The following is a 24316-nucleotide window of genomic DNA, read 5'->3' as shown; positions in this document are numbered from 1 at the left end:
TATGCACATGGCCTTGGGCAACATGGATTGCCTTTCTTGGGGCTGCGGTGGTTTTTCCACATTTTGGTTCCAAGGGAACAAAGGGGCTTTTTAGCCGCTGGATTGGCTCCTGGGTTATTTTTAGAAACATATTTCAGCAGAATCACGCCAGGCTCTTGGAAAGTGAGAGGAGGGTCCATCTGCCTTGGCCACTGGAGTCAGGATCTCATTGCTCCCAGGCCTCAGGTTCAGGTTGAGGCCTCAGGGTGAGAGGGAAGAAGCCTCCTGGCCTCAGACTGAGGAGGCCACATGTCATCCATGGAAAGGGAGTGCCGTGGGCAGCTGTCCCAGGGGCTCAGGAGGAGAGGAAGACAAACAGAATTTCTGTGTGACCCAGACACTAGTGAGAGTACCACACACAGTACACCAATCCTGGCTGGCACTCCCATTGCCTCCCTGCAGGCCAGTCTCCATGACAGTACAGAGCACTGAGAGCCACCGCCACCTCTGCCTATTCCAGCCCGTCTCTCAGCCCAGCTACTTCTTGGAGGTCCCAGGCAAATGGATGAGGGCTCCATGCCAAGAAGATGGTATTTATCAGGAAAGAGAACCAGACACACTCCCTAATAACCTAGCATTTCACCGCCCCAGTTCCATTCTTCCTTGTTCATACATTACAGACAGGAGCCACCAAGTCAGCTCTGGTCTTCAGCAAGAGGGCAGATTGGACTCTCTTGCACTTGTGTTGTGCCTTGGAGCTGTGGTTCTGAAATCTGAGTGTGTATCAGGATTCCCCGGAGCGCTCCCAAAGAGTTTCTAGTTCAGGAAATGTGGAGTGGGGCTTGGGAATGTGCATTTATAACAAGCTCCCTAACAGGCAGATGCTGATGCTGGTCTGGGGAACGGCACTTTGAGAATGATGCGGAGTTTACAATGCCACGAGAATCTCCAACAACACTAGGCCTAAAGCACTTTGAGAGTCTGGAGTTCCCACTGTGGTGCAATGGGATCAACAGTGTCTTGGGAGCACTAGGACATGGGTTTGATCCCTGGCCCAGCACAGTAGGTTATAGATCTGGCATTGCTGCAGCTGTGGCTTACATTGAAACTATGGCTCAGATCTGATCCCTGGTCCAGAAACTCCATGTGCTGTGGGGTGGCCAAAAACAAAAATACTTTGAGAGCCTTGCATGGGGACCCAGTCCCAACACTGTTCCCAGGTTCAGGCAGACAGGGGAGGCATAGGAGGGTCTTGTCACATCTCTCCCTCCTTTAGTCCTTCCAGGATGCTGACTTCTGCTTCCATTCATCTCAGGGGCAGTATCCTTTCTCAGAGCAGCCCAGAATCTTCCCAAGGAAAGTCCCCCTCACCCTCTCCTGTGAGTCTCAGAGAAAACAGACTTGAGAGGACCTCCCTGAACAGGTTGCAAGAAACCTGTTCGGGTTGCAGAAGCCAAGATTTATTCAGAAAGTTAAAACAAGCTACCTCGTGAGGTTCAGAGGAACATGTTAGGTTCAAGTGCAGCAAAGCCCCCTCTGCACTCCTGTTTCCTTCGGTAGGAGATAAGAGGTGGGGTGGTACACAGAAGACACCTATCAGTCACTTCATGCTCCTCAAATATTACCCACCCCCAAGGGAATGTCCAAACCCCATACTGCCTTTGCTCAGCCATTTTCCACGGCTCCCACAGAAGGGGTCCACGGCTCCCGGGGGTACCTGCCCGCTCTCTGACACCAAGGCAGTGGCCCGGGTGCAGCCAGTGGAGCAGCAGCAGCTGCTGTTTTGCAGTCGGGGCGACAGGCTGCTATAAACACTTGTTTGAGGTTGCTATGGCAAACTGAGTGTGCAGCCTGGCTATGGTGAAGCTATTTATGTGCCTGTAATGGCAGAGTGGTCTGTTTATTATTTTACTTTTAAAGTTTTCCTTTCCCAACCCCCTAAAACAGCTTTAAAAAAAAAGAGCCACCACAACTTTCTCAGGCACGAAGAGTATAGTCAGATAACAGAATTCAAGATTGGAGCCAGCAAGGGCGAAACTGCAGTGAAGAGTATGGTAAGTTCCTTTAAAGAAGGGAATGTATGGGAGTTCCTGTCGTAGCTCAGTGGTTAACGAATCCGACTAGGAACCATGAGGTTGCGGGTTCGATCCCTGGCCTCGCTCAAGCAGCATTGCCTGAGCTGTGGTGTAGGTTGCAGATGCAGCTTGGATCCCATGTTGCTGTGGCTGTGGCGTAAGCCAGCAGCTATAACTCCGACTAGACCCCTAGCCTGGGAACCTCCATACATCGTGGGTGCAGCCCTAAAAAGACAACTTAAAAAAAAACGGGGGGGGGGGGGGAATGTGTGGCTTCTTGCCCACCATGTCTCTGCCTTGGCTCCTCAAGGACAAAGGCCCCACCTCAGGGTTTTCTCACCTCTGAACCACTTGCATAACTGAGAAGAGATAAAGCTGCTTTGTCCTCTTCCTTCCCTCAAAGCCAGGCACCTCACAACAGCATTCCTAACAACACCCCCCTCCCCACTGGCCCCCCCTGGCTCCCAATGTCATCAAGACACTGAGGCTTCCACAAGGGGTCATGGGAAGAGAGCCAGGGGTGCAGTGCCACTCAGCATGTGGCCTGGCCCCTCATGGCTGAAGGGCTGCCGGAAATGACCTCTGAGGTGCCTCTGAAGGGTTACATGTTTCCCCTACTCGTCCAGAGAACTTTCATCCAATTCTCACTCCTCAGGGAGCTCTGGGGGTGAAGGGATTCAAGGTTTTCATACAAGATTCAAGGTTTTCATTAGGGTGGTCACCAAGGAGTCAGCATTCGAGGTTCAGATGCTGAAGGATGGTCAAAAGTAAGGTTGGTTCTTCTGGGGACACAGACGCCTCCAGGGCACTGGGCACACAGAACAAGTTTTTGGGAGAAGTAGAGAGTGATCAGAAATCTGTCTCCGGGGAGTTCCCGTCATGGCGCAGTGGAAATGAATCCAACTAAGAAACATGAGGTTGCGGGTTCCATTCCTGGCCTCCCTCAGGGGGTTAAGGATCTGGTGTTGCCCTGAGCCTGTGGTGTAGATCGCAGACGTGGCTCACATCTGGTGTTGCTATGGCTGTGGTGTAGGCCAGAGGCTACAGCTCCGATGAGACACCTAGCCTGGGAACCTCCATATGCTGTGGGTGTGGCCCTAAAAAGACAAGAAGAAAAAAAAAGAAAAAGAAAAGAAAAAAAAAATCTGTCTCCAGCAGCTGGGCACCATAGCCTCTTACCTAGAACTCCCCCCACCAAACACAGAGTAACAAATGAGAACCAAGAACTGGGCCGTCAGTCAAACACAGCTCAAGAGGGCAGAAGAGTAGAAGAACTAGCCCGCGTGGTGATCGCACACACCCCGAAGGTGAAAGTGTGCGCCAACTGATAAGCATGCCAGTCACTGAGTGATATCTAAGGACTAGAGAGCCTCCTTCCAGAAACAGCTGGTTGGAATACAAAAGATGCTGCCGGATAGTATCACCCCTCTGTCTCCACCTTATTCCAGTTCCTTTTGGATTGGTACACCTTTAAGCAGGAGGAAAAAACCCAATGCCCATGGGCACATTAATCAGATTTAAAATAAAGTTAGGGCAATGTTAAGAAGAACAAATCCCATACTGTTCAATTCCTTCCATCTCCGATTATAACGAATGTCTGGCAGATGCCACCATGGCTCAGCAAGGCTATCAACAGCCCCCATGGGGAGGAGAGAGGAAAAAGAAGGGGGAAGCTGCTGCTGATTCCACAGGGGACGTACCCACTGCTGCCCCAGGAGAGGTCAAAGTCCTAACTGACAGCCCTGCTTAGCTGCTGAAGTCTTGCTGGGAAAATCAGAACTTGGGACAGAAATCAGTCTTGGCAGCACCTTGGGGTCAAAAGAGCAGAGCGGGCATGGTTTCTGGGCTTGTCAGACCAGCTGTCATCAGCATCCCATTGTTCCTGGAGGGTAGGAAGGGAGAAGGGAGGCGGTGAGGAAAGGGTCCAGTGTGGGGATGGTCCTGGCTGGTTAGGGGTAGGCTGAGAGCGTCATAGACCCCAGGGATGCTGTTCCTAAGTCACGGGGTTTTTACTCAAGCTGAGAGGCATTACTCGGGAATACATAAAAAGACAAAGAAGCAGGTATGTCTCAGAACCCCCTAGGTATAGTAAGCTTCCAAAAAATCATGGCTAGAAAGAGCACCTATTCAAAAGGGCGCAGATCCTCGGTGACAGACACAGGGCCCATTGTTGAAAGAGACAAAGGGCAGGCAGAGAGGTGAGTCAGCCCCAGCTGGGGGTTGTTTATGGAAGTCTCATGGGAGAGATTCGGAGTGAGCAGAAAGGGTGTATCACCTCTCTCTCCCAGCACCTGCCCCAGAGCCTGGCCTAATGTGTGGTGTTCATGAATGACCCCCACACCCACCATGTTCATGAAGCACCCTCCCCTCACCCCCGCCCCGAGTGCTTTTGTTTCCAAGGGAGGGAGAAAGATGGAAGGCCCAGAAGTGGACCCAATCTGGACAGAAAATCAATTGTCTATAGTCCAAGAACCTCCCCCTGAGCCCATGCCCCATCCTCCCCCTCCTCCTTCTGGGGCTATGGGGCTGGGGGACAGAAGGGACCAGAGGCACATCGCCCTGGTTCTCCAGGACAGTCACAGGGCTTTTCTGGTGCAGATAGATGGGAGACCAGCCGTCACTGCAGGAATCATCCACTCTCTGGGCAGAAGCAAAGGTAAACTATAAAGAATTCAAGTTCTCCCAGCACCCATTCGATTTAAACTCCCACGCACAGCATTTTAAACATCACTTCCTTACCTCCAAGGAAAAACCTGGGAGGAGAACTATGGTGACGGTGATGAGGGGGGAAGGTCTGGAGGAAGTGGCAAAAAAAAAAAAAAAAAAGAGGATGTTTCCTGGATTATTTCTGAAGCACTGAGCTGCCAGAAATCACGGGAAAAATACCTAGTACCAAGCTCTTTCCACCTCCTCATTTTTCTCTCTATATCTCATTTCCAAGCTATCGCTTTGTTTTTTCAGATCTTTGTATATCCCTTTCCTCATCTCTCCCTCTCTTCCTGTCTCCCTCTCTTCTTCCCTCCTTCCTTCTCTTGCTTCCTCGCATCGTCCATCTGTCTGTCTGTCTGTCTGTCTGTCTGTCTGTCTGTCTGTCTATCTATCTATCTATCTATCTATCTATCTATCTATCCATCTATCTATCTAAATCCCCAAATCTCTCTTGTTCTCTCTTTTTCACATCTCTAGGGACAACCTAATGGGCAGAATTCCATTCTCCTTACCTGGGTAATTTCTGAAACCAAACATCCCTGTCTGGTTCTCAATGGCCCAAATAATGAAGGGGTATAGAAGTGCTGAAAAGCAAGCCGGGACACAGCTAGCACCCACACAGGACCAATCCGTGTCACTGTGGTCATGGATGATGGGCCCAAAGGCACACAGGATGAACTCTGTGAACCAATCTGCATTCTCCCCAGTGCATTCAGAGCTTGCCAGCTAAGTCCAATATGGGGTATCTAACTGTGCCTGAATCAGAGGCAAACACTGAGGACTCAGAAGTGAGAAGCTCTAACAGAGATGGGGAGAGAGGAGGGATAGGAGACTGTTCCTATGCATTGAAAGCTAAAGCCAGGAGTTCCCGTCGTGGCGCAGTGGTTAATGAATCCGACTAGGAACCATGAGGCTGCGGGTTCGATCCCTGCCCTTGCTCAGTGGGTTAACGGTCCGGCGTTGCTGTGAGCTGTGGTGTAGGTCACAGACACGGCTCGGATCCTGTGTTGCTGCGGCTCTGGCGTAGGCTGGCAGCTACAGCTCCGATTAGACCCCATCCTGGGAACCTCCATATGCCGCGGAAGCAGCCCAAGAAATCGCAAGAAAAAGACAAAAAAAAAAAAAAAAAAAAAGAAAGAAAAAGAAAGCTAAAGCCGGAATTTAGTGTGCCTGGCCAAGTTCCCAATCCAGTATAAATAGGGAAGTGGCCTCATGGCAGAAGAGGCTGGGAGATTAGACAGATGCAAAAGAGCCCTGGGGCTACAGTCTGATCCTGGCTCCTCTCAGTGCTGCCACAGAGGCTGAAAAGTCAGAACTGAACCTGAGCTAGTCCTACCCAACCACAAGCTGCAAGATGGCTCCACCACCCCATCTGAATTCCACTCTGAGTCTATAAAACTGGGGTTGGGAATACTGGGGGCAGGCTAACATCCAACTCCCTGGTGACATGGCCACCTTCTAGCTCTCCCCACCACTACTCAGCAGTCAAGAATTTGCAGAGAGGACCAGAGAAGGAGGAGCAACATCTTAACTCAGCAGAGCCAGACCTTCATAGGCATCTCACACCATTTGCCTAACATTTGTTTCTGCAAAAAGTTTGCAGGAGCATTCTTTTCCCAGCTTCTCCAGTCTCATGTGCCCTGGCCAGCTGTTGCCAGTCACTAAGATCTCCATCACCAGAGAACAATCCTTTTCAGTGCAGGGAGAGGGGTCAGTGCCCTCCCTTTGGGGCTTCAGCCACGGAGCCCTCCCTCTGCAAGCTGCCAAGTCCAAAGAGAAGCTGAGGACACGCCAGCCCGCTCTGTCCCCTCCCTCCCCCAACAGCCAACTCAAGAAAGAGGACTCCTTCACCGGGGAAGTCCCATGGCAGGGAGACTGTGGAAACTTTGCCGTCTAAGGCTGTGGAATTCTTCTCCTGGCCTCCTGCAGTTAATCATCACAGCTTCCTGGATTCCCAACTTGGGGCTTTAAAAGGTAGCACCAGAGCAAGAAGTACAAACATGTCAAAGAGAAGAAAAGGAAAAAGAAAGTTAGTGTAAACGAAAAGATAACCACCTCCAACCCTAGTCTTCTGAGTAACGGTGAAAAGGAAAAGGAGAAAAAGAGCATAAGAAAAATTAACTGTAGACCACACTCCAGAATACTCGTCAGGATTCCCAGGTAATGCTGCCTGCATTCATACTCCAGATCCTACACAGAGCGCCGCTCCCATTCCTAACCTACTTGTAAAAGGATTACACAGGGCTGGTTTGTTTGAAACTTTCTCCTTTTAGCAGATCTGAAAATCTAGAGGCTCCTGTCCCTCTTTGGAAAAAAAATGCTACAGAGCTCACAGCTCTGAGTATAAGGCTTTGGAGCTTTAATTTCCAAGATGGTATACATGGCCTCTTAGGCCAGGTTGCCATGGTTTCCAAGAAGCCAAAGAGAAATTTGGCCCTAAAGAGGGGTAAGAGGGTAAAATGCCTTTTTCTTCCTTTTTTCCTTCCTTCCTCTCTCCCTCCCTCCTTGCTTCCTTTCTTTCTTCCCTTTTGCTTTTTAGGGCTGCACCTGCAGCATATAGAAGTGTCCAGGCTAGAGGTCGAATCAGAGCTATAGTTGCTGGTCTAAGCCAAAGCCACAGCCACGTCAGATCTGTGCCACGTCTGTGACCCCCACCATAGCTCACAGCAACACCAGAGCCTTAACCCACTGAGTGAAGGCAGGAATCGAACCCACGTCCCCATGGACAGTATGGTTGGGTTTGTAGTCTGCTGAGCCACAACGGGAACTCTCCCTTTTTCTTTCAATGGGAACAGTTTCAAGAGCCAAGACAGGAGGGGGATATGGTAAAAGGAAGAGAAGTTTACAGAAGTTTTAAGGGGAAAAAAGATGACAGTCCCTTTTCTGCCTGGGGAGGCTTAGTGGGGAAGGCCCCATTTACAGGATAAGGGAGTTCCCATCATGGCTCAGTGGTTAACAAATCCAGCTAGGAACCATGAGGTTGGGGGTTCGATTCCTGGCCTCGCTCACTGGGTTAAGGATCCAGCGTTGCTGTGAGCTGTGGTGTAGGTCGAAGATGCGGCTCGCATCTGGCGTTGCTGTGGCTGTGGTGTAGGCCGGCAGCTACAGCTTTGATTCGACCCCTAGCCTGGGAACCTCCATATGCCGTGGGTGTGGCCCTAAAAGACAAAAAAAACAAATCAAAAAAACCAAAAAAACACCAGGATGATAAGGCGAGATAGATAAACTTAGGAATTAAATGGGAAGATGAGCAGCCTCTCTTCTGTATCAAATGCCCAGCCGCCCTAACCTAGGAGGCAGGGAGAACAGAGGCTGAAATCGAGCTGCTTTGGGAAAGGTGAGGACCTCCAAGATCTCTGAGTTTTGCCTGAAGATGTCAGGTGAGACAACTATTCTCAGAAGTGATACACAGAGGTGGTGTTGCCCAGAACCGAGGCCCGGCCCACCAGCCAGTCCCTACACTGGCATCAGCAGATGGCCTTCCCAGGTCCCCTGGTCAGGACTCTTTCACTCTCGTTCCAAAGGAGCCAGATGGGGCAAAACAGTGTCAAGTGCCAACACGCTATCATGTCTTTCCAGCAGGAGCTGTCAGCTGCATGGGGCCACCTGGCCAAGGAATTCCCTTTTGCGCTCATGGGAAGCTCTTTGTATTGTACAAGAACCCCCTGGATGCCTCCTCAAGAGCTGTTCCCAGCTTGACTCACACTGGAGAGATGGAAAGGAGACAGGGCCGCTCAGGACTCCGCTGCTGCATCAATTGCAGTACCTCCGCAGGTTAAGTGCCATGTTCACCCCGCTACCTTTTCAAAGCAGCGGGGGCCAGGGGTTGACTGGTCACAAGCTAGGAGGCAGGCCAGACCGAATCACAATTTCATTACTAGTAATTGCACTAGCAAGTAAGTTCCTGGTCCTTCCGGGGAGCAGATCTTCTGCTTTTCCTACCAACCACATCAAACATCTCATGGAGGGAGTTCTGTAGTGGCTCAGTGGTTAACGAATCCAGCTAGGAACCATGAGGTTGCAGTTCGATCCCTGGCCTCTCTCAGTGGGTTAAGGATCTGGCATTGCCATGAGCTGTGGTGTAGGTCGCAGACGAGGCTCGGATCCCACGTTGCTGTGGCTCTGGTGTAGGCCGGTGGCTAAGCTCCAATTAGACCCCTAGCCTGGGAACCTCCATATACCGCGTGTGCAGCCCTAGAAAAGACAAAAAACAAAAAACAAAAAACAAAAAAAACCCATCTCATGGAATCCCAGAATCACAGCCCTGCAGGGAAGTTTGGGGAAAGCCTGATACAAATCCCCTCATTTTACACTGAAGCACCTAGGAGTCAAACACTGTGCTGAGCACTGCAACAAAAAGACTGTACAATCTAGATGGGAAAGCAGGATATAGACAGAGGCAGATGATGCAAAGAAATCTGGTTCAGGTGTCAAAGGGTGGAAATACCTCCCTTGGGCATTCAATACCTCCAGGGTCTGCCCTGCAGGTCAGCTTGCAGCCATCAAGCGAGGGAGAGCTTACTCACGGGGGAGAGCTTACTCACGGCACCACTATCCCCCAACTCTGGGCTTAACCGACACCCTGAGTAAAGTGGAGCTTTCTTTTTTTTTTGTCTTTCTGCCTTTTTCTAGGGCAGCACTGGTGGCCTATGGAGGTTCCCAGGCTAGGGGTCTAATCGGAGCTGTAGTCACCAGCCTACACCAGAGCCACAGCAACGCGGGATCCTTAATCTACTGAGCAAGGATCGAACCTGAAACTTCATGGTTCCTAGTCAAATTCATTAACCACTGTGCCACAACGGGAACTCCCAAGTGGAGCTTTCTTACAGCTTGCCAGAGCTGCTTCATACAAGTGTGCAGAGCATGCCCTGAATATGAGCACATGGTAAGGAGACGTTGGGAGAAGAAACATGCTAAGTTTTGCCAAATAGTGATTCACCCAAGGGCTACATTCATCTGACGGGAGCATCCTGCTGACATCTTTATAAAGGTGTCTTGTGGGCCAGCACGCTGGCACATTGCATTGGGTCGTTAGACCCTAAGAGATATCTATGGAAGAAAATCAGAGGTTAATCCAGGGGACCAGAGGATGCAACAGAAGCAGCCAGGCCCTGCTGGAGCTCTGCCCAGGGGGCCAGATCTGCCCACTGTTGGCCAGACTCCTTCCCCTTACAGCTCACAGGCTCTCCGGTAGCCATTCTTCCCAAGTAGCACTGGGCTTGCCTTCCTCTCAGTACAGCCTCCTCCAAACCCATTCTTCCTAGGCTTTAATTTCTGTATCTGAAAAAAGGAGATCATGAGAGTAACTAACCTCATACAGAAGTTGAGAGGATTATAACTTCTTTCATATCCAAACGCCCATTGCCTTTGGATGAAGATCAATTGCATTAAACAGCTTTTGCACAGTGGAGGCAACCGAGGCTACCCCTCTGTCAGATGCTCCCAGGGCCCTGCCACTTTGTCCCAGCACTGGGTCTGGATTCTGGCTCTATGTGCCAGGAAGACACTGGTGCTCTCTGTTCACGGATCTCCAACTTCTGCTGCTGTATCTGGGGAACCTGTCTGCATGATGTTCTCTATTAAGTGGTGTCAGGGAAACTGAGGAGAAAGGCAGAAAAGTTCATGAGAGTCAAAGGAAGATTGTGGTAAGAACGCACATCCGGGTACTGCCTCGTAGTTTCAAAGCACTTTGACGTGTGCCCTTTGAGACAGCCTTTTAAGATAAACAGGACTGATACTATTCCTTCCACTGATTTTATAACACGTGGTCTTAAAGGTGATTCAGTTAAAGCTATGCAACCACAGGAAAAGCCTAGAAGAAGCTAAGACACACTCCATACGACAAGTTCCTATAAAGAAAGTGGAGAGAATCAGGAATAAGAAAATAAGAGAGCAGCTTGTATAGAACAGTCAGATAATTTTCAGCCCAACCCAGGACACTGGAGCTGGGAGATTCCGGTCCTGATGAGCTCAGAGGATTGAGCTCAGAAGATTAGCACAGGTTCTCCCACTTCCTCCGAGACGTAAATGTGAGACAGGCTCAGGGTATGTGTGATGACAGTGTGTGTCATCGTCTTAGCCATGGACACCTTGAGGGTACAGATTGTGGTCCAGATAGAGGCCACGCAGCTTTGGTGCACTGACGGAAGGTAAAGGCAGAGAAGCAGAGAAGGGAGAACAAAAACGGATGGAAAATTCAGAGGAACGAAGAGAGCCCTTCCCCTAAGGGAATTCCCAGACGCAGAAGTCCAAATAAAGAATAGGACATGTCTGCATTAAGAAAAACCCTGCTATTATAATATAGTATGTACAGAGATATGACAGAAATACTGTTGTCCAAGTAGGAGGCCAGAAATGACAGAGATCAACGAGAAGAAATATACAGAACACAAACATGCAAACAAAACCTCAAAAATATAAACAGGAAAACCAAAGCTGCTCTAGAGTTTCTAGACCCTCTGCTTATAGCACTGAAAACAGGGCACCCCAGGGGCAGAGTAAGTGCTGTCCCCAGAAAGGCAGGCAAAGGTAAGCTTGCAGCCCTAGATAATCCGATCTTGCCTTTCCCACTAGCACTTCTGGGTTCGGGTGATGTCAGTACCCTTAAGGATCTGTTGGGAAGAGAGACACAAGAAGGGCGAAACCCCAAAAGAGGCTTCAGAACCGAGCTTACAAAAAGCACACTCGGCTACACTCTTCCCACCATCTGGGACAGCGATTCTCCTCCATGTCCTGCTGCAAGGAAAGAGGCCGTTTTTTCCATATGATTGCAAATGATGATATGCCCAAAGAGGTTTGATTAAAGAAAAGAGAACAGGAGTTCCCACTGTGGCTCAGTGGGTTACAAACCCAACTAGTATCCATGAAGACGCCGGTTCAATTTCTGGCCTCGCTCAGTGGGTCAAGGATCTGGCACTGCTGCAAGCTGTGGCATAGGTCACAGATGCACCTCGGATCCCGTACTGCTGTGGCTGTGGTGTAGGCTGGCAGCGGCAGCTCTGATTCAACCCCTGCTGGGAACTTCCATATGCTGCAGGTGCAGCCCTAAAAAGACAAAATAAATAAATAAATAAATAGAAATAAAAACAAAGAAAAGAGAACATTCATCAATGCATGAATGTCGTATATCCATAAAATGAAATATTATTCAGCCTTGAAAAGGAATTCTGACACATGCCACAACATGAGTGGACCTGGAAAACATTACGCTTGGTGAAAGAAGCCAAAAAACCAAAGGACAGCCATTTGTGATTTCACTTATGTGACATGCTTACTCGAGGCACAAATTCACAGAGACAAGAAGCAGCATAAGGGTTCCTGTTGTGGCACAGCAGAAATGAATCTGACTAGGAACCATGAGGTTGCAGGTTCAATCCCTGGCCTTGCTCAGTGGGTTAAGGATCTGGCGTTGCCGTGAGCTGTGGTGTAGGTCGCAGACATGCTTGGATCTGGTGTGGCTGTGGCTGTGGTGTAGGCCAGCAACTGTATCTCAGATTTGACCCCTAGCATGGGAACCTCTATATGCTGCAAGTGCGGCCCTAAAAAGCAAAAAAAAAAAAAAGCAGCATAGAGGTTGCCGGGGCTGGGGGGGGGGGGTGCAGTGCAGGGCAAATGAATGGGGGTAATTGATTAATAGGTACAGTTTTTATTTGGGATGATGAAAAAATTCTGGAAATAGATAGTGGTAATAATAGCACAACCATTTGAATGTAATAAACCCACTCAATCGCACACCTCAAAATGGTTAATAAAAGGATACATTTTGTGTTCTCTGTATTGCTTTGTTTTGTTTTGGCTTTTCGGAGCCACACCTGCCACATATGGAAGTTCCCAGGCTAGGGGTCGAATCTGAGCTGCAGCTGCCAGCCTATGCCACAGCCACCACAATGTAAGATTCAAGATCCAAGTCATGTGGGTGACCTACATCACAGCTCATGGCAATGCTCGATCCTTAACCCACTGAGCAAGGCCGGGGATCGAACCCACAACCTCATCGATATTAGATGGGTTTGTTACAGCCCAACTAGTTGTTGGCTGTGCCACAACGGGAACTCCAAGTCCTATTTTTTTAATACAAGGTTGTTGTTTTCTTTTGTTTTGTTTTTTTAAGATGGGAAAGCAAATAGAATAGTGCTGGTATACTATTCTATGTATCAGCATAGAAGATCAGAGCCAAGTTCAGGACTATGGAACCCAACTGCTGCTGTCACCAGAACCCAGCCCTATCTTGATAGTGGCGGAAGAGGCCCAGTGGCACAGAGGTCAGTTATCCCAGACATGCCCAGGGCTGAGAGCCCATGGAGGCCTGGCACAACATGAAGCAACTCAAGAGGTGACCTGGCAAGGCTGAGGGGCAAGGCCAAGGGGAAGGGACACAGACTGGGCTTTCTGAACACTATGCTCTGTGTATATGTGCGTGTTGGGGGGTGGGTGGGTGGTGAAGGGCACTGAGCGCAATGCACAAGTCATTTTTTAAAGGAGCAAAAAGGTCAGCTTTCATCAATTCGCCCTCCCAAAGTCGCCCCATCATCATCTCTGAGCACACAGGCATCTGCTTAGGCAAAGGCCTTCCTGAGCCACAATGGAAATGAAGGGTCTGCAGTCTTTCTAACTACCTCACATATGATCTCATTTGTTCCTCCCAACAACCTTGGGGAATGGATACTACCCCTTCCATTACAGAGAAGAGAATGGGTTAAATACCTAGTCTAGAGCCATACAGTAAAGCAGAGCCAGAATCCAAACCTGAGTTTGGCAGAGGCTACACTTTTCCCACAATATTGCCTTGAAGGGTGCTTTCCAGACCTGAAGGCTCTTTTTCTCAGGACCAGTCACCTTCTAAGTTCTAACTGCAGTGATCAAAAACACGTGCTCCATGCGCAGACAGACCCAAATCCCAGATCCACCATTACTACTAGTTTGACCTTGGGAAACTTAGTTCATGTCTCTGTTCTCCCATTTTGCATTGATAAAATGGGGATAACAATAGTAACCCCCAAGTTCCCGTCATGGCTCAGTGGTTAACGAATCTGACTAGGAACCATGAGGTTGCAGGTTTGATCCCTGGCCTCACTCAGTGGGTTAAGGATCCAGTGTTGCCGTGAGCTGTGGTGTAGGTTGCAGATGCAGCTCGGATCCCGTGTTTCCGTGACTGCGGCGTAGGCCGGTGGCTACAGCTCCGATTAGACTCCTAGCCTGGGAACCTCTCCATAGGCCGCCAGTGCAGCCCTAAAAAACACAAAAAGACAAAAAAAAAAAAAAAAAAAAAAAAGAGAGAGAGTAACCCCACTTAAAATATTTCACCTGATTTTGAGATATTTAAATAATCCACATAAAAGCATGCAGTGCTGCCACACAGTAAACACTCTAGCAAGATTATCTTGGTTATCATTTAGGGCTATCAATCAGTCCATTTCAACTGTTGGGTCTGGAGTCATGACCTGCTCCAGAAGGTGAGTAGGGAAGCCCTGCAGTGTTTCTTTTGCTTCTGCATAAAAAACAAATGAACACCTTAAGGTTGGAAGGGATTTGAGGTCATCCAGATGAATCTCTTTCCCAATGGAGAAACCGTTCTCTTCTACTAATCCCTAAAGCTCTTACTCTCATATTGAATTGGGACCTAATTTGTGATCTCCACCACCGAAGTCATTGTCATACAGCCTCACAATCTTATAGCCATTTTTTTTTTCCTTTTGTGGTTGCACCTCCTGTAGCATTCAGAAGCACCCGGGCCAGGGATTGAACCTTGCCACTGCAGTAACCATACCAGATCCTTTACCCACTGAGCCACCAGGGAACTCCACAACCACCTTTTAAAATAGCTACTTTTATCCCCTTTCAACAATTGAAGAAACTGAAGCCTAAAGTCCTACAATTAACCCGTGGTCAAGCCAGGCCATGAACCCACGTCTGCCTGACTCCAAAGCTCACGCTTTCAGCTATTACATGATATTCTGCATCAGAGAAGAGAGGGAAAGTCTACCATATGGTGAGGAGAAAGTAGGTATGGTTGATTTCCAAATACCTGGATTGGAATCCAAGTTCTGTGACTCTGCACAAGTTCCCTACCAATAGCGTCTATCATTTAGTGAGCACCTACCATTTAATGAGCATTATCACGTGTCAAGCACTGTTTGACTTATTTTTACAGTTAAGGAAACTAAGGGCCATTTATGCTCAAAACCACAAAGCTCTTAAGTGGAAGAGACGAGTTTCATTCTCATGCTGCCTGATGCTTTTCCTTTTATCATGCCGTTTCTCAGATCCTCAGTTTGCTCATCTTTAGATAGGAATTAATACTCCCATTTAATTCATTCTTCAATAAGTGGGTGCTTACTAAGTTCCAAATCTTGTTTTAAGCATAGAGATATAGTATTAACAGAAACTGTAAACTTTAATGCCTACTTTGTGTCTGGTACTCCTACATATACTACACAAAATTATGAAGATTAATCATTCAAAATGACTAACATGGTAGTTACTCAATAAATGGTAATAGTTATTATTTTCTTTTATATCACAGCCTTAACCTTTTTCTAACTGCCACATTTCCTATTTTCATTCTTTTCTTCTTTCTTTCCATTTTCCTCCCCTCCACTAGTTTGGAAGTTAACATTATTCCTCGTTTTTTTGTGTGTTAGCCTAGAAATCTTAAGAATCCTAGAATGTGGAGTTCCCATCGTGGCTCAGTGGTTAATGAATCTGACTAGGAACCATGAGGTTGCTGGTTCGATCCCTGGCCTTGCTCAGTGAGTTAAGGATCTGGCATTGCCGTGAGCTGTGGTGTAGGTTGCAGACATGCTTGGATCTGGTGTGGCTGTGGCTCTGGCGTAGGCCGGCAGCCACAGTTCCGATTCGACTCCTAGCCTGGGAATCGTGTAGGTTGCAGATGAGGCTCGGATCTGGTGTTGCTGTGGCTCTGGCGTAGGCCGGCAGCCACAGCTCCGATTCGACTCCTAGCCTGGGAATCTCCATATACCGAGGGAGCGGCCCAAGAAATGGCAAAAAGACAAAAAAAAAAAAAAAAAAAAAAGAAAGAAAAGAAAAGAAATGTATTTGTGTATGAGTGTGTATACACACACATACACACACACGTATATTGTCTTTTTAGAGCCACACCCTTGGCATATGGAAGTTCCCAGGCTAGGGGTGAAATTGGAGCTGTAGCTGCTGGCCTAAGCCACAGCCATAGCAATGCCAGGTCTGAGCCACGTCTGCAACCTACACCACAGCTCAGGCAATGCTGGATCCTTCACCCACTGATCAGGGTCAGGGATCAAACCCGCATCCTCACGGATACTGGTCAGATTCGTTACCACTGAGCCACAACGGGAACTCCTGTCACTGGCAATTTTAATTATAGCTTCACTTTATCACTATAGGTTAGATGCTTTTATCTTTATTTTCTTTGTAATCAAGATTTAAATTTAGCACCATATTTACAGTTTTCTTTGCTCATCATTCCTTCTCCAATCTTCCTTTTGAGTAACTTTTCTTCTTAAACTATTTCCCTTAGAAATTGCTTTTGTGGAAAGCCTTCTGGTAGAAATCTGTTTTGGTTTGTCTACAAAGGACCTTATTTTGCCCTCATTCTCAGAAAATTTTCACTGATGACAGAATTCTGTGTTAGTAGGTATCTGCTTCAGCACATTGAAGTATTATTCCACTATCTTCTGGCTTTTATTGTTGAGGTTGAGAAGTCTGTTGCCAGTCTTAATTGTCATTTCCTTGAATGTTTATCTTTGGGGTTACTTTAAAATTATTTATCTCTGATGATTTGTAGTTTCATTATTGTATGTCTAATGGCGAATTTTATTTATCTCCCTTGGAATTCATTAGGCCTCACAAATATAATGATTATACTTTATCAATTCCTGGCTACTGCTTTTTTAAACACTGTTGTACTCCTTTTCTATTATCTCCTTCTGGAGCATTAATTAACTGTATTTTTTTAGTCTCTTCCCAAGGTGGGCAAACTACATAACCTGGGCCAAATCTGGCCTGCTGCCTGTTTTTGTAAATACAGTTTTATGGGCACACAGACATATCCATTCATTTATATATGGTTTGTGGCTGCTTTCATGTTCTAACATCAGAGTCAAGTAGTTATGACAAAGACCATCTGGGCCACAAAGCCTGCAATATTTACTATCTGGCCCTTTATAGAAAATTTGTCCATCTCTGCTCTACTTTCTATGCCTCAATAACTTTTTCCATCTTTACCTCCTCCACCTTCCGTTGTCTATATAGATTCCTCAGAAATATCTTACAACTCCTGATTTTATCTTTAGCTATAAACTATTATTTTAACCTAATCATGAAAATTTTAATTCCCTTTATTTTTTTTCTTTTTTCATTTTTAGAATTTCTCTTTGGATATCTTCTTGGTCAGTCGAGTTTCCTGTCCCTGCACCATTCTTTCAATACCCTCCTATTTCTTTTAATATATTAAATATATTTAAAATTTTTCTATATCCAATTGACTCCAATGTCTGCAATTTTTGAATCTCATCTGTGAAGTATTATTTCTGCTGTTCAACTTCATTGGTAATCAGAGAAATGCAAATCAAGACCACTACAAGATACTATTTATAGCATTCAGTTGGCAAAAGTTTTAAAGTCTGATGATACCAGGTACTTGAGAGGACATGGACCAACAGCATCTCATACACTTTGCTGGTAGGGGCAAAACCATTAAAAACATATCAAGAAACAATCTGTAATTATTTTGTAAAACTGAATATTCCCATACCAAGATCTAGCAATTCGCTTCTGAGATCTACACCTAAGAGAGACTTGCACAGGAAACATGAATAGGAAAGTTTGTGGCAGTACTGTTCATTATGGCGAAAAGGGGTGATAGCTTCACTAATAGAATATAACAGTGAAAATGAATGAACTACAGCTATACTCAACAGGGACAAATCTTAGTGTTATAATATTGAAAGAAAACAAGCAAGTCTAGAAGACTGTACACAGTATAAATTTTTAATAATTTAATAAAGACTATAAAGTAAGATTAAATAATATATTTGTTTAGGCATACATATGTTTATCAAAACAGTCGTAACCAGATAGTGGTTGGGTTGGGTGAAGAGGTGGGGGATAGGATAGAAAAGGCTTAGAGATGAATGCAAAATACGGTAGATCTCATTTTTTGATTGGGTGGTGAGTTCAGGAGTCTTGAACAGGTTATTAAAATACATAAATAAGCTATATAAATTAGCAGCAAAAGAGAGGTTTCTTCATAAACCAGTGAAGAAAATGTACCATGAACTATCCTTTTTTTGTGCACCTGAGAAATCAAAGCAAGAAAAAGAGAGTGCTAGGGATGAAAGAAGAGAAAAATAGGTTTCTACTATTTCTGCCAGCAACATTTTTTCAATTCTCATGATCAAAGACAGTCATGGAACTACCAAAAGTTAGCAAGACTCTCTTTTAGATGAGAACTTCTGTTGTCAATTTCATGGTCTAAAATTGTCATGTTACAACCTAGTCAATACGTGCATTTGACCATATTAAATGCTAATATATCAAATACCTTAGAGGGTCTGATCTGGGGGGTGAGAGGGCGGGGAGAAGTGAAAGTAAAGGGAAGCAGGGCAGGGGGGTTGATCTGCATTGTTCTTCTGGAGACCAGAGAGCCAGAAGGCAGGAGGGGCACAGAAGGAAGGTGGGAGGGAGAAGATGCTGGGATGAGTCCCAGGCTTTGGGTGGGGAGAAGCATTTCATTTCACCATGGAGGGAGGCTCTCAGCAAATGGGGCACGGGCCCAAGCGCCAGTCTCCTTTTGGATCCAAAGTAAAACAGGTCGAGGAGAACCCCAACCCCTTCCCGCTGAGACTTCCTGGATCCACTCGTTGCCACCAACCGCGCCCTGACAGGGAGCTCCAGGCAGTGGGCTCAGGAGGCGGGCGACCAGCTGCCCAGCCCCCTCCCAATGCCGCGCGGGCCTCTGCTCGGTGAGCAGGCGGGCGGAGCCCGGGGGTGGCAGCTGGGCCGCGCACCGTGGCCTCCCCTTCCGCTCGCCTGGCTGCCCGGCTCCGCACCCTCGCCCTCGCCCCGGGCCGGCCGGGTTCCGACGTGTCGGCACAGCTCGGCTCCCAGCGCGTCCCAGTCCCGGCCCCGGCCGGGAAGAGCTGGGGCGGCAAAAGCCTTGGCCTTTCTAAGTCTGGCTCCGCACGAAAGCCTGGGAGAAGGCGGGCGGCTCCACCCCACAGCCCGCGATTGCTCAGAATGGGCAGTGACTCACCGCGCCGGCAGGCCCGGCAGTCCCCAGTCCTCCCCCAGGACCCTCGTCCTCCCCGCGCCACACCCCGGGAAGGAATCTCCACCCTTCAGCCTTGGGAGGCCTCGGGAGCCCTTCCAGCTGTCACCCCGCCCTTCACCTGCCCTCCCTACACACTCCGAGAGCTCATCTCTGTGGCTGCAACTCACAGCCGGCCGCTCCACACAGGTTTCCTCGTAGAGCGCTGTCCTGAGTCTCCACCGATGGGCGGATGGGCGCAGGGCCGAGCTAGCTCCCTACTGTGCCCAGCGCGCCCACTTCACGAATGCGGATTATCAGTGGATGCATGATGTCGGAGGCATGGCAAAAACTGGGGTGATTCTGAGAGGATAGCATGAAAGACCCCTCACAGAAGGTCGTGGCAAATCTGAGAGGCTTTGGCACAGGACATTACAGTATAAACAGAGCCAACCATGTCATTAGTCCTCACTCAGCAGCACTGGGATGAGGGAGAAGTAAATTGGAGGGCACCCCATCGACCTGAGCTCTGGAGTAGAGAGTGTGACCTGGTCAGGGTACAAGTGGAGACCATGTGGATTCCTGCGACTTAATTTTTCTGGTGTGTAAAATTAAGGGGGTTGAATTACTGCCCCTACCATTCTGACAGAATAGGATTGATTCTAGGACTTTTTAGTCTGATCAAACACCGGCTCATCTCAACATCTTCAGGAACACCTCTGAGCTGTAACAGCGTCCTTGCGCACAAGTATAGTGCTTTTAACTTCTCTGAACACTTCCATTTAGATTCCACATCCTCCCCCTAGACTATCTGTTAACAATCCTCATGGTTAGAAACACATAACCGATGAGGAAACAGGTTCAGAGGTTAAGGGTCTTGCTCAAGGTCATGCTGCTATAGCCAGTAGCACAGTCAAGAGCAGAAAACTCAGTTAAGAGGCTCATTTTAATGCTGCGAGAGCCCCAACCCTTTCACCCACTTTGAGAAAGTCACTCACTTTCTGGGACTCACCCTCCATCTACAGCATGGTGAGAACTCACCCTACCCAAGAAAGAGGGCTCAGATTTTAGATGAGCTGGAGAAAGGGCCTTCCAAACCTCAGAGGAGTCAGGAAGAAGGGCTTTGTAAGTCATAATCTATATATTTATGGAGTTCCCATCGTGGCTCAGTGGTGAACGAACCCGACTAGTAACCATGAGGTTTCGGGTTCGATCCCTGGCCTCGATCAGTGGGTTAAGGATCCAGGCGTTGCCGTGAGCTGTGGTGTAGGTCGCAGGCACAACTCAGATCTAGCGTTGCTGTGGCTGTGGCTGTGGCCAGCAGCTGTAGCTCCAATTCGACCCCTAGCCTGGGAACCTCCATGGGTGTGGTCCTAGAAAAGACCAAAAAAAAAAAAAGAAGAAGAAAACCAACCAACCAAAAATATTAAAAAAAATTAATAATCTATATTTGTAGGTGTTCTGTGTTGTACAAAGTACTTTCACATCCATTATGCCCTGTAAGGTACTCAGAATTATATTACCTGATATTTTAAGGAGAATGAAAGGTTGAATGAAGTTCAGCAGTTGAGTGACATGTGCAACAATAACACCCAGTCTGTGATCTTCCTGTGTTATGGCAGGAGATTCTGGAGTAACTAGGATAATAATGAAGATTCCTCTGTCTTCATAATGGAAACCAAAGCATCTCCCTTCATTTTTCTCACCTATCTCCCTAAGACAGCCTAGGAGGGAGAAAGATACAGGGGTGGAAACTCCCTAGGGAGGAAGCAGGTATAAGGGTGAACCCTGCCTGTGGTCCAAGGGACAGAGTAGTGGAAGGCTTCCTCAGAGTCACACAGGTGATACCAGCTCATGGATGAGCCCAAGACTTCATGTCCCAGCCCTTGAGCCTGCATTCAATATGTGCCAACATTCTTTGGATAAGCCTATATCTGTCATGGAGGTCACCAAAACTCTGTCACTCTCGGATTTATAAGTGCTGGTTGGTGCAACCTCTAAGAGGCTGGCATCTCAGGGTCATTCCAAAGCATCCCAACTGAAGAGGAGTGTTGAGTTGCCTACCAAAAGCACACTCTCCATCATATACACTAGATCCTGTCTTTGTCCCCAGACCTACATTTGCTAATTCTCTTCCAGATAGTGACAGCCTCTTGTTCTTCCTAACTCCTTTCTCTCTGTCCATCCCCCGCCCAATCTATTCCTGAGGATTTTTTTTAAACTTTCTTTTCTTTAAAAACACAGTGCAGGCCCAAGAAATGGCAGAAAGACCAAAAAAAAAAAAAAAAGAAATGAATCTGACTAGTAACCATGAGGATGCAGGTTCAATCCTTGGCCTCGCTCAGTGGGTCAGAGATCTGGCGTTGCTGTGAGCCATGGTGCAGGTTCAGATCTTGTTGCTGTGGCTGTGGTGTAGGCTGGCAGCTGTAGCTCCAGTTCAGCCCCTAGCCTGGGAGCTTGCATATGCCGTGAATATGGCCCTAAAAAGCAAAGACAATAGGCAACCAGAAGCGAAAGTCGATGTGATTTCAGAAGTGAAATAAAGATACTGACTCGGTGTCTTTGGAAGGCCCTTTCTCCAGCTTGCCCTTGAGAGTTGACTGTCTGGAGCCAGCCTGGGTAGGGCACAGGGGTCTGAACCCAGCATGAAGAGATCAGAGAGGAGAGAAAGCTTGGAACTCTTGAATTGCCTTTGAAACTTCCTTCCCTCCCTCAGTGTGTCTGGATGCCACATGAAGGTGTAGGCCAACTGTGTTTGAAGTGAGAGTTACAAATGCAGAGTGGCTTTTACACAGACCCAGCCGAGGGCCAGGCTTTCTGGAGGAAGATGTGGAACACCCTAAATCAAGCCCCCTATAAAGCTGTGAGTGGACTTACTCATTAGTGGCGGAGAGGCTGGCTCCACCGGCTGGGTTTGTGCTCTCACACTAGCCTCTGGTTGGCAGGAACCAAGTGGCTTTCCTGCCTTCATGTCTTAAATGTTTGTATGTGCCAAAGGGACTGAGTATATTTTATCCTGGACTGGGTGTTTTTTTTGTTTGTTTGTTTGTTTGTTTTTGTCTTTTTGCTATTTCTTGGGCCACTCCTGCAGCATATGGAGGTTCCCAGGCTAGGGGTTTAATCGGAGCTGCAGCCACCAGCCTGCGCCAGAACCACAGCAATGCTGGATCCGAGCCACATCTGCAACCTACACCACAGCTCAACGGCAACGCCAGATCGTCAACCCACCGAGCAAGGGCAGGGACCGAACCTGCAACCTCATGGTTCCTAGTCAGATTCGTTAACCACTGCACCACGACAGGAACTCCATACTAGTCAGGTTCATTTCTGCTGTGCCACAATGGGAACTCCCCTGGTTGCCTGCTATTATTGGATTCCATGAACCGTATTTATGACTGACTTGTAGCCAGTTTCTTCAGATATAAGAAAATGCGCATAGTATTGGGTAGGAAAAAAATTAAATCAGAAACTTGATATTCAATGTATTCCCCAATTTTGTTTAAAAATGTAGAGACTCATCTACATACATAAAAAAAAAGAGAATACACCAAAATGTTAACAATTATCTTTGAATTTATGGAAACCTTACTTGTCCATAAGAAAAGCATGTGAACCAGAAAGTACAAAAAAAGATTCTGTGTGTGGGAATGCAGGAGATGTTCTGCTGCTTAGGGTACAGAGAGGCAAAGCTGCCTAGGACTCAGACAGGATGACTAAGGAGTTGGGTGAGAAATAGCCCTGACTTACACTGGGGCACAGGTTACCTCCCAGTTAGACAAGGGACTTTGGGAACAGCCAGCCCTGGGGGAGCTCTGAAGTGCAGCTGTTTACAGCAACAGGTGCATGAGCTAAGCTGAGTAAGTTAGTTGGAGAATGTGCACTTCACTGATCTGAATATAGCTGGGATCCCGGATTGCCTCATCTTGTATTTATTCCAACAGCCTGACCTGTTCTGGGCCAAAAACACTAGTGGAGATTGGAAAACAGAAAGAAGTGAAATGGGAATAGCCAAGAGTTGGAAACAACCTAAATGTCCATTGACAGATAAATGGATTAAGATCTGATACGTACATACAATGGAATACTACTCAGCCACACAAAAATGATGAAATAATGCCATTTGCAGCCATATGGATGCAACTACAGATTATCATACCAAGGGAAATCAGAAAGAGAAAGACACATACCATATGATATCACTTATCTGTGGAATATAAAATATGACATAAACGAACATATCTACAAAAGTGAAACAGACTCACAGACATAAAGAACAAACTTGTGGTTGCCGAGGGGGAGGGGAGGGCGATGTATGGACTGGAAGTTTGGGTTAGTAGATGCAAACGATTTCATTTAGAATGGGTCAACAACAAGGTCTACTGTATAGCACAGGGTACTAGATCAATCTCCTGGGATAGACCATGACGGAAATGGATATTAAAAAAAGGAAGTTTTTTTGAGAGTTCTTATAATGATTGGATACTGAATTTTTCAGATCTTTTTCCTGTATTGATCGGTCAAATACCTTTTTTATCCTGTTAATATGCAGAGTTAAATTGATTTTCAAATATTAAAACAACTTTGCATCCCTGGAATAAACTCCACTCAGCCATGGTGAAAAAATAAATAGATAAATAAAAAGGATGTGTGTATATATGTAAATATAAATATAACTGAGTCATTGTGCTATACAGCAGAAATTAGTACACCACTGTAAATCAATTACAGTTTAATTTTAAAAAAAGAGAAAGAAGTGAAATGGGAATTACCACCGTTGCCAAAGTTCTAAAATGGAGACACCACCCACCCCACCCCTCTGCCTCCCCACCTTGTAAGTGGCCACATAGTAAAGTTATACAGAGGTGGCCCCAGGGAGCCTCACAAACTACCAGCATGGGTCCAAGAGGGTCCAGGAAAAAGTTAACAGGTGAAGCGAGGGCAGCTTCCTCAGACAGGGGTTTAACAATTCTTGGAGGCCAGGTCCCTAAGCAAAGTCTCCTGGGGCACTGGCTACTGTTTCTTTTCATATCCCAGTCACCAGGTCCCCAAGAAGATCCCTGTCTCTGTCACCTAAGTTCAGCTGAGCAAGAGAGGGCTGTCACCCTATCTCAGGTGCCCTTCCCTCCACCCTTAGGAACTTTGTTTTCCCCAATCTAGCTTCACAAATACAAATGCTGGCAGGACCAGGCAGGCACAAAGATGAGGGAAGCAGGCTGGGCACCAGGCAGCAGGGCGAGGGGGTGTCTGCGGCAAACTCGAAAGCATACACTTGTCTGAATGGGGCAGCAGTTACTTAGTTCCTGCTAAC

At 47.3% G+C, this 24316-nt stretch overlaps 1 protein-coding gene and 1 long non-coding RNA gene across 11 annotated transcripts in view; one reads left to right on the top strand and one right to left on the bottom strand.

The window, feature by feature from the left end:
* ATP2B4 (ATPase plasma membrane Ca2+ transporting 4) overlaps positions 1-24316 on the bottom strand; it is a 109153-nt gene that overhangs the window by 67604 nt on the left and 17233 nt on the right. The window lies entirely within an intron of this gene.
* LOC146399959 (uncharacterized) lies at positions 1946-11859 on the top strand. The gene is made up of 3 exons (XR_014815649.1): positions 1946-2033; positions 8343-8873; positions 9477-11859. It is a non-coding gene; the product is annotated as an uncharacterized LOC146399959 (long non-coding RNA).

Source organism: Sus scrofa, chromosome 9 (assembly GCF_054392235.1).
Source record: "Sus scrofa isolate SSC_HxYL_T2T_F1_AM1 chromosome 9, Sscrofa_HxYL_maternal_Yorkshire_Landrace_v2.0, whole genome shotgun sequence".
Classification (NCBI taxonomy): Eukaryota; Metazoa; Chordata; class Mammalia; order Artiodactyla; family Suidae; genus Sus; species Sus scrofa.
Note: the sequence above shows the minus strand (reverse complement) of the source record. Positions and strands in the feature narration are given on the sequence as shown.